This window comes from Galeopterus variegatus, unplaced genomic scaffold (assembly GCF_000696425.1).
Source record: "Galeopterus variegatus unplaced genomic scaffold, G_variegatus-3.0.2 Scaffold1770, whole genome shotgun sequence".
NCBI lineage: Eukaryota > Metazoa > Chordata > Mammalia > Dermoptera > Cynocephalidae > Galeopterus > Galeopterus variegatus.
This window is the reverse complement of record NW_007727881.1, coordinates 307034-318353: the sequence shown is the minus strand read 5'-3', so window position 1 is coordinate 318353 and position 11320 is coordinate 307034. Positions and strand designations below refer to the sequence as shown.

The window sequence follows — 11320 nt, the reverse complement described above, 5'->3', positions numbered from 1 at the left end:
TTTATAACTTGGCCTAAGCTTACTCTTTCAGCCTCAGCTCCTACTTCTCCCCTAAACTGAGCAAATGGGCTTCCTAAAAATTCACTAAGCATCCCCCACAGTATTGTGCCTTTGTTCTGACTGCATCCTGTTTCAAATGCCCATGCCCAGCATCTACAAACTAATGAGGAATGAGAGGATTTAAGTCCCAACACGGATTTTTGCTCAGCATCCACTATGTTAACACAAGTATTCATATCTTTCATTAATGGTTAAGTATTTTCCACACTGACCTTTCTCAATTCTATTCCTTCTTTCTGGAACTCCTATTAAATTTAAGTTGAATCTTCTCATTTTGTCCTTCTTGACTTCTGACATCTCTTTCATATATTCTATCTCATCTCTGTGCTATATTCCAGGTAATTTCCTCAAGATCTATTTTCCAGTTCACCAGTTCTCTCTTCACTTGAGCTATCCAGTTTTCCCCCCCGGGCTACAATATTGTGCAGTGTTTCTCTACTCTGGATTTGTTTTTTTCATTTTGGGCTTCTGAGAATTTAAAAAACTTTCTTGTACACTTAACTAGTCATTTAACAGATTTTAATTTCATATTAAGCATTTCTGAGTATTTGAGAGTAGATACTTTCAGGTTATCTTACAAAAGCTATAGTGCCAAAAACAAAAATTCTGTATCATGTTTTGCACATACTTTTTATTTGTTGAATAAGTGAATATTTGTCAATATGTACATAACCACAAAGAGCGAGCACTAGATTTAGAGCAAAATATTTGGGTTCTGATACGCAAAGCCACTTACCAGCTATGAGGGCTTAGGCAAAGAACTTAATTTGAGCTCAGCTTCCTCAACCATAAAACTAAGCTATTCAGACCTGTGCAGGCTACCACACAGGTTTATTGCAAGGTTCAAATGCAGAAACACATAAAAGTGCTATGATTACAACTTAGAGCAATACAAATATAACTGTAACAAGTAACAGCAATTGAATTTCAAGTTGAGGAATACTTAATCACACCCTCTGATTGTACTCCTGTACTGCTGGAGTCAACAAGAAAGTGACAAAATAGCTTACTAATGAGAACAAATATGCCATTTTTCTGAGTGGGAAGAATTCTGTAGCCTGTCCCTGAAATTTATCGCTTCCTAAACTTCACAAAGATATCAGCGACCCACCATCAATAACTCTCTCACAGAAGCACAAGGGCCAAATGTCCCACCTTTATTTACATATGAAATGTGTTTAATACAGTTTTGACGGATGTAGTGTGTAACACCTGACAGCAGCAAGACCTTTTGAGGAACCGAACGTTGACTACAGTATATCATGCAAGTATCTATATATACACAAAAGAATTTTTCTTTAAAAAAAAAAAAGTACAAAATATGTTCAGGGATAAATACAAGATATAAAATGCAAAAGAAAACACAGAACAAAAACTAAATAACTCTCCCAGAGAACTATAAACGGAAGGGACAGAAGAGTACCTCTGCTGAGCTTTAGTAGAGCAGAACTACTGACATTAAATAAGCTTATTGAAATAACTGAACTAAACCCAAGTGGCTCAGTGCTTCATCTGATGGCCAATTGCAATACACAGGCTGCTGCACTGGTAAGTCGGTGGTTGAAGTTGTGCATCCCAAATCTAAGTACCAGAACATTTGGCAGTAGCACCCAGAACAGGAAACGCCAACTCTCTGGACAGCAAAGGATTAAGTCAGTTGTGATTTTTTTTTTTTTCCTGTCAAGAGCCGGAGAAATACTTGATATTCCTAGTTGTAAATCTGTAATAGTTAATAAATTACATGACAAAAACCTGACTGTATAAGTCTATTGGTCTAACTACATATTTGTAACTTTTATAGTAGTCCAGCCCTTTCGTAACCTTATCTCTTTGTGCTCTTTAAGCCAGCCTTGCAAATTTGCCCAGAAAACAACCAGCCCCCTTTTTTCCCTTTAGAACACCCTTCTTCCTACTTCAAGATGGAATTAAGGAAATCCACATTCCTTGCTGGATTTGGGCCTGCACTTTTATCCACTGCTGGGAAAGAATCTCCCTGCAAGGCTGCTTTAAACACCATTTGGCATGGCCTGAAAAACATGCCATGCCTGCACCGGAGTGCCGCTGTGTCTCAAGTGTGCACTTGCTTGCTCAGAGCAGGCACGGTGAGGGTAGTGCTAAGACACTTAAAAGTTCCTAGTGTTGGAGACCCACAATCACCTACAATTTATGTAGTGAATTCTAAAAATTAAAAACACTAAAAAAGGCATTATTTTAGCCTGTAATTAGTTAACCCATTCAAATTTGTAACATACAAAATGGTTTATTTGAATTCAGGAACTGCCCCTGTTACTAAGAACTCTGTTTTAAAGAAATAGTACAAAAAGAAAAATTCTAATCCAAAAGAAAACTCAAAACATTTTCTACTAAATACTGATACAAACATGTAACAAAGAGTATAAAAAGTTATTCATTTAAATATATACAAACTCTTTTAAACTCAAATACTGTTTTAATACTTATCGAGGATATATATGACGAGGTGAAGAAGGTACATTGAAAGAGAATATATTGCAACAGCCTGGACAGTACTGTTAACTCTATTATACTGCAAACTTTTTGTAACAAAAATGTCTTTTTTCTTCCAATGTGGACAGGGATTTTCCTTATGGAACATCTGTGGCTATTTCTCAGCTGAACTCATTCTTTTGGATTTAATGAAGGCCATGCCATGTGTCCGCATGTGAGTATTTAAGGCAGCTTCAGTTTCAAAAGTTTTTGCGCAGACTTTGCACTTTCTGTCTGACACGGTGCCATCGGGGGACTCGTCCTCGGGGCTTGGCTTGTTCTCTTGCTGGTTCTCCTCCCCAGCCCCGTTCTGCTTGGACACGGGCTGAGGCTCCTTCAACTTGTGCACAATGAAGAGGTGCCTGGACAGAGAGACGTGAGATGTGTAGCAGAGGCCACACTCCCGGCACTGGTAGGAAGAACCATCCGATTTGTGTTGCGGGATGTGTTCGTGGAACTGCAGCAGATTTTCAGTGGTGAAGCCACACACAGCACACTTGTGAACCTTAAAAACATTGATCTTTAGCTTTTTCAGTGGTTGAGTGGCTTCTCCAGCATCAGCCGTTTGGTGAAGGTGCGCCGGGAGTCGGGGCAGTGCCTGTGGAGCAAAAGGCCAGGAGGTAACGGGCCTGCTGACAGGACAGCCTCCCTGGGAACCCGCTCACTGCGGGAGTTCTGCCCCAACCGACAGGCCACCCAGACATGGCAGAATGAGCTGAATCGACACGATTCCAAGTGAAATAAGCAATTTTGCCATAAGTCCTAGTTTCCAATTTGTTTATTTTTTTAAAATAGCTTTTGTAAACAGTTCTGGTTTCTGTGACCTCATAGGACCAGCCTAATTTAGTTCAGGTGGAATATTTATTTTCTAGGTTTGGTTAAAGTATTGATTTAATTCTTAAAATGGAAAAATTAAATTTCAGAAGTTTTCTTTACAATGACTGTATTCCCTCAGAATTCACATAACAGACACTTCAGTATAAAGGAAGTCTTTCCCTGCCTCCTTTGTGCTGACATTAACTATTCCTGTCCAAAGACAGAGTCTAGCCCAAATTCCTCATTAAGATACATCAAGTTCATTTTCCAAAAATTTATAAAGATTTCCTTTGAAAGATATGAATTTACTGTTTTGTTTTGTTTTTTTTTGTCTTTTGTCTTTTTTCCGTGTCCGGCAACGGATTGCAACCCTCAGTGTTGCCCCCGTACCGGACCGGGGACCGGCGACGGGATCGCAAGCCTCGGCGTTGCTCCCGCGCCTCGCTCAGCCAGTGAGCGGGAACCGGTCTGTACGTGGTATCCGAACCCTCGGGCGGGAGTGCCGCCGCGCTTCCCAAGCAGCGCACTATCCAGTGCGCCACCGGGCCGGCCCTGAATTTACTGTTTTAAGAAAACAGGCCAAAAACAGGTTTAGAAAAAGTTAATGACCATGGTGATATTATGAATGCCATAAGCCAGACATCAAGAATATCACTGCAGTAAAAGGGGCGAAAGCATCTCAGGGTCTTATTCATACCAAATCTGCTTCCTGCGGAAGGCTTCTGAGGAACTGATAACGACTATTTCACTGAAGGAAAAGTCTACATCCTTATATTTTCCTACCCAGAAAACTCCCTATCTGACAGCCAACCTTTGGGACCCTCCTTTGACCATGACTAACCAAGTCACAGTAACTCCAAAGAATCTGACAGCCAACCTTTGGGACCCTCCTTTGACCATGTTTACATGATACACCAGCTCTCTGTCTTCAGTGTCCTGGAGTTCCCTTATAAGAAGTGCCTTGTTATATCAACTCACTTTAGGCATGTCTGGTTAAGTGGGTGTTAAGGATTTTCCACTAAAGTAACAAGTTCTGCTTTTCATATAAAAGTAGCAGTTTGTGACTGTTCACTGCAGAGTGGGATGATGTTGGCCCAATCAGTCCCCTATATCTGGTCCCCCCAAAAGCATGTACTGAGAAAAAGCTGCTCTACCTTAGGTGGTGGGCTGCAGCCAAGGGCAAAAGGCCTCCTCTGAACCCCTGAGTAAACCAACCAGCCAAATCACTGTATGTGAAGAGAGACTGGAAGGCTCTCAGTCTTCACACAGGTAAATCAATTGCTGTTCCAAAACTCTCAGTAATAAAATATATACCTCTGGATAACAGATAGGAACATAAAAATGTATATTGGATATGCAAAAAAAAAAAACCTATTAATATTTTTAAGTGACAACCTAATCAAAAAACTATAAGCCAAAACAATAGAATATAATTAAGAAACAATCTAGAAACTGTGCAGCAGGGCAAAAGTTGATGGTCAAGTATGAAAAACCTTCAGGAAGTTCCAAATGAGTCCTTTCACCGTGCTTTCCACATTAGAAGTTACAACTTACGAGCAGGTATAAACTTTCCTGATGCCTTTGTGCTTGATCCGGTTGTGGCGGCACAGGCTGTGCGAGGAGCTGAAGGATTTGTCACACTGGCGGCAAGGGTGTTTTTTCATTTGCTTTATTAGGAGAAAAGAGAAAGTCATTTAAGAGAATGAAAATAAAACACTTTAAAAATTAAGAACTCTTTTGTAATGGATAACCATTGTTATTTAGAAATATAACAAAACTAGAAGATTCTTAAAATGTGATTAAAAATAGACGGCAGGGCTGTGGTAACCATGAAAAGGCTAATTTTAGGAAGATGGGATAAACTTTATCATAAGAATAAAAAACTTTCTGATTTAACACAAACATCCAGGTATTTGATATAAAATGGTACATAAGCCTTTTTTCAAAACACTTATCATACATGTTATTTTTTTAAAAAGCAAACATTAAGTGAAAACATACTTCAGTAAATACCAAATAAAGCCAGTAATTTTTTGTGTATAGAAAGGATATGCCAACTTATCTAATGTGCCATGTTATATTAAATCTCTGGCTAAATTTAAACATTTTAAAAACTTTACCCTTTAATGATTAAGTAATTATTCATTACAAGGGAAGAGTTTTCCAGAAGGCCTTTTAAAAACAGGTTGCATATCCCTTACCTGAAATGCTTGGGATCTGAAGTATTTTGGATCTTGGATATTTTTGGATTTTGGAATATTTGCATTTTCATTACTGGTTGAGCATACCAGATCTGAAATACTCCAATGAACATTTCCTTTGACTGTCATGTTAGTGCTCAAAAAGTTTTGAATTTTGGAGGATTTCAGATTTGGGATGCCCAACCTATCATTTTAAGAATGCAGAAGAGGGAGCAGGAGAGAGAAAACATTTGGTTTTCTTAAGAATGCAGAAGAGGGAGCAGGAGAGAGAAAATGCACACGTCAACTTTTTTTTCATATTTGAAAGTTTTCCACTTTAAGACATAATTATTTTAATTCAATGTATTTCCATACAGAACCTTTGAAGTAAATTAGTAGTCTAACTTTAAAACAATTCTTTGGTATGACATGCATAGTAGTGTGGAACTAAACAATATATCACAAGGGAATTTTAAAAAGAGCTGTCAGTCTCATGAATAGAATAAAATTTGACTCAACCCTCATTAATAATAAGGCTGAGGTGAGAGTAAGTTTTCATGTGAGATAACTTTAGGATTTTTGGCAGTAAGAAGAGATAAACAAATGCATGCTGAGTGATAAAGAAACAATGAATTTTTTAAAGATTGTTTTTACATAAATGACCTGACAAGCATGTCTTCAATCAAACTGGTAAGCAATTCTAAGTGGTTGAGTGTCTGGCTCTATAGAACCAGAGATGGGCTGGCACCTTGTCTCCACTCACAAATCATGCGGACCAGGGGAGAGTTACAAAACCTCTCTCGACATCCACCCTCTCCATGGTAAGGCTGTCCCTCACAACAGGTGAGGGACAAGTAAAGGAAAGGGGACACAGTGCTTGGGACACAAAGAAATCACTCAATAAATGTTCTGTCATTGTAACAGTAAAGTTATATGTCCAAGTTTCATTTAAAGAGTGGAAAAATATTGTCTTTTGAATAAAGCACATCAGTCTGGTAAGTATGCAGAAGGTTGTTGAACCCAGACAAAGGCAAAGGAGGAACTTTCCATGTTAAAAATAAAAGTTGTACCAACGCTTTTTATTGTCTTCGTAAGCATAATCTCAGGGTAAAAATGAAAAGCAAGAAAATAACTAGTTAGTGCCTCTGTGAGACATACAAGGGTACTTCAAAAAGTTCATGGAAAATATAATTGAAACATAATATGGATCTTTCCATGAAATTTTTGAGGTACCCTCAAGCTGTCTCTCCCAAAGGTATTCCCTTCGTAACAATTTTTGATCACACAAAATAGATGATCAGTAATCTTGGATCAGCATTATGTAGCCAAAGTGAATAAGAGGTAACAAGCCTTCATTTATAAGAGTTCTATGTTTCAATAAAGGTGTTTAGAAATCTACTAGTATCTAATTCCTCTTGAATTTTCTACATATAAAATCGACAACATAAAGATCAACCAAAAGAGTTAAGACAGTTTTAGCAAATTATAACAGATGCAGAGAATGAGAAATATATGTTTCTTTGGCAAGAGGGCCCAGAGAAAGAAATTGGATTTCCTATTAAGGTGAAGGGTTTAATATTCTACTTCTTGTTAATGTGTAGTTACTCTAATGTCAAAACAGAATTTTAATAGACAAATGCCAATAAAGAAATCCCCAGTAGTAGGGACACGAAAATCAACTACATTGTATATTGATAAAATAAAGAAAAAAAAGAAAAAAAAATCCCCAAAGGATAATATATTAAATGAAAAGAAGCTTAGCTGAATATCTATTTTCAAAAGAGTTGACAATGTTTGAGACATCCTTCTTTTTTACTCACTTCATGAAAAAGTGCAGAAATGAACTGTGCAATCCCAAAACAATGAGCAGGGCTCCAGATTCACCGGTGACAAGAAAATGAGAGGTTTAAACACTGGTTTCCAGATCACACTTGCCATGTTCACATACCCAACAAAACAAATTACTTTCTTCTTCTCTGTTAAACTTTAAATACTAACTTATTCAAAGATGCTTTACCTATTTGTTTTCATAATTTCTATCTTCAACATTCATGCTATGACATTATGACACACAAAACAATTTTTTAAAGTCAAACAAAAATGGAAAAACAGTGTTAAGTGTAAAGTCCATAATCGTTCCATTTTCAAGATTTTATTTCCTGGCATTTGCTTTCTCCTGGCTCCAATGAGCTAATATTGAGGAAACCAGGACTTTGAGTGGACTTGTGATAGCTATCCAAAATCAGAAAAGGAACATGTTTTCCCACTTAATTCTGAGTTATTTTGTTTGGTTTTAAATAGAACCCTTTAAACAAATGGTGAATAAGCTGGCAGGGACCCAAAAATTTTAGTGTAAAAGTTTAGAATATCAAAACAAACGCTTGGTAAACTTCCTAAACTTTCTCCCTAATCTCTAATTTTTGACTCTCCTATCTTCACAGCTTTCAGGAAAGCATTCACTCCTCCTCCTTTGACCAAACTACTTTGCTGGGAATGCCCTGGCCTTGTTTTCAGATTCTGAGCTCTGGGATGCAGACCTCTGAAGGCCACTCTTTTCAGATGGCATTGGGGAATGGTCTTGGTTTACCATGGGCTCTCACAATCAGACATCCCCCAGTCTGATGACTATCCCTTCTCTTTGCTTGCAGGCCTCTTTCTGCTTCAGCTGACTTTGAAAAAGTCAGAGGAAGAAAAATCACAACTTCATACAGACATCTGGCAAGGCATCCACTTCTCCAACTCTTCCTGAGATTCCCATCAGGAACAAGCCAAGAGCCTCCTCAACGACCATCAAACATCCAGAAACACCCACAAATGTAGGATTGAAGGGTGCAGAATTATTCTCAAACCATGCTGACACATACCCTTCAACTCTATCGTAATACTTTATGAAAAAGGAAAACCAATCAGACCAGTTATATAATTTAAACATATCTTAGCAGCAGTCCTTTAGAACTTAACTCCTCAAACTCTGAACCTTTCCACTTAGAATTCTGTTCTACAGATATACTGTACACGTAACATACAGTCCATTCTGCAATAACACGACACACTGCACTATCAAAATTGGAAAATAAAAACCACAGGAATTCTGGCAAAAATGAAGTTAGAGGAACAACACTCAAAAACTGTAACACGTCCAATAAAAACAGCACAGTTTACACATGTCAAATGATAAATTAAAAAAGTACTGTAAAATATATCCAACTTTACCTTGAAAAAGACCTGCAGTTTGCTTGTGGAAGTAGGTGTTAGAGGGTTGTGGCTTGTGAGTTATTGCGAAGTGATGGAAGGAGGGTTATCTGCAGTTGGAGGGGAAGGTTGTAACACCAGGTGTGGACAGGTGTGACTCGTAACACATGGTGTGATGAGGTTGCTGGTGCAAGTCAGAGTTCTGTGTGTGTTTTGTGTGTTCCTACACAACTCCATTCCACCATTTCTGTGTTTGCTTAGTGTTTCTTAGGAATGAAATCACATAAGCAAATGCAGAATTCACATTATGCCCCAATTGTTCCCTGATAGATCAATGGCACTGGAACAAATCTGTGTTTTCAACAAAAGCATTACAGCAAAACTGACGGTACGTCCAAGGTTATTCACTGCACCACTGTGTATAAGGGGTCCGTCAAAGGATAACTGGTTAAGTATATGTACTCGTACAACAACAAAACGCCACACAGCTGTAGAAAACAAATATCTCAATGAACTGACATGAAAAGAACTATAACATATTAAGAAAAGAAAAAACCAGTGCAGAAAATTATGCCAGTAAGCTGTGTTCTGTGTTAGAAGTAAAAATACATGCATAAATGGTAATACTTGTGTAAAGAAACCGCAAGATACATAAGAAACTTAGTGATTATGGTTGGCAAGGGCAGGTATAAGACTTTTCACTGTATTCCTTCATATTGTTTGGATTTTTGAACCATGTGAATTCAGCACATATCCAAAAAATATTCTGTTGCCTCAAAAATAAAATTTTAACTCAGAATTACTGAGGAATAATTACAAAATGTAAAATTCACGCCTTTTAAAGTATAGTTCTATGGGTTTTGACAAGTGTATACAGTTGGGTAAATGTCACCACAGTCAAGATATAGAACAGTTGTATCACCCCCAAAATTCCCACATGCCTCTTTAAAGTCAACCCCTACCCCACACCCAGCTCTTGGCAACCACTGATCTGTTTTCTATCCCTACAGGTTTGCTTTGTCCATCTGTCATATAAATGGAACTATACAACACAGCACGTAGCTTCTTGAGTCTGGCTTCTTTCATGCAGCATAATACATCTACAATTCACCTGTGTTGCTGAGTCTACCAGCAGCCCACTCTTTACACTGCTGAGTAGTGTTCCACTGTATGGATATACCCCAGTTTATCTAGTTACCAGTCCAAGGACATCTAGGTTGTTTCCAGTTTGGGGAAATTATGAATAAAGCCACTATAAACATTCACATACAGGTTTCTGTATGAGCATGAGATTTGCTTTCTCTTGGATAAACATCAGGAGTAGGATTAAATCATATGGTAAGGTACATAAGAAACCATCAAAGTGTTTTCCAGAGTGGCTGTAATTTGCATTTGCACCTGCAGTGAATAAATAAGAGCTCCAGTTGCTCTACAACCTTTTCAACATTTGGTATTGCCATTTTATTTTAGTCATTCTAAAGGGTGGCTAATAGTATTTCATTATGGTTTTAATTTTCATTTCTCTAATGACTTATGGTATTAAAGTAAAAAACTTTTCAATTAACAGATAAAATATCTACTTATATAAGGTACCTCTTAAGAAAAACCCTGACTGCCATGAGTTATTTTTTAAAGAAATATCTGGGACATCTTCACTTCCCCATAAGCTCCTTGAGAGCAGAAGCTGCGAATTATTCATCTCTGTATCCCTGGCATTCAGCATACAGAAACTACTCAGTAAATATTTACTGTGTGAATGAATGAATGAATAAAGAAAAGATTAACTGAATATACAATTATCCATTAGAAAAATATCATTCGTATCCCTAGCATTCAGCATACAGAAACTACTCAGTAAATATTTACTGTGTGAATGAATGAATAAAGAAAAGATTAACTGAATATACAATTATCCATTAGAAAAATATCATTAAGTTCTACAGAGTAATCACAGAGTAACAAATTTGGGATAAAGTACTGGACCCAGAGCAGCACTATTTTGTGGACGACCTCTCCTATCTTCACAAGATAGGAAGACGGGTGAGACATGAGCATGTTTAAATACTGGTAAGAGCCTATAAAAAACAAAAGTAGCAAGGACAGTGGTGACAGATGAGTCAAGAAACAGGAAAACAGAGAAGGATTTGGACAGAAGGAAGAGCAGCTCTTCCTGTGTGGCCGGAGCTAAGGCGCCAGCTGCAGACAGGTGCGATGCTTATTAAAGTCAGCGGTGGGGGGTGGGGCTGAGGAAGGGATCAGGAAACTGAAGCGATTCCTGTCCAGGGGCTTCCATTTGCAAAGTGAGGCATGTATGGTGCATCTAGATCCGGAGGCCTTCATTTGTTTTTTTTTATTACAAAATTTACAGATACTTACTGCAAAATGAAAGAGAATAAGGATTGCTTCCAATCTCAGCCATCAAAATAACTANAGTGGTGACAGATGAGTCAAGAAACAGGAAAACAGAGAAGGATTTGGACAGAAGGAAGAGCAGCTCTTCCTGTGTGGCCGGAGCTAAGGCGCCAGCTGCAGACAGGTGCGATGCTTATTAAAGTCAGCGGTGGGGG

At 38.1% G+C, this 11320-nt stretch overlaps 1 pseudogene; it reads right to left on the bottom strand.

The window, feature by feature from the left end:
* Window positions 1-2304: 2304 nt before the first annotated feature.
* LOC103595435 lies at window positions 2305-5055 on the bottom strand (annotated as a pseudogene).
* Between the last annotated feature and the right edge of the window lie 6265 nt (window positions 5056-11320).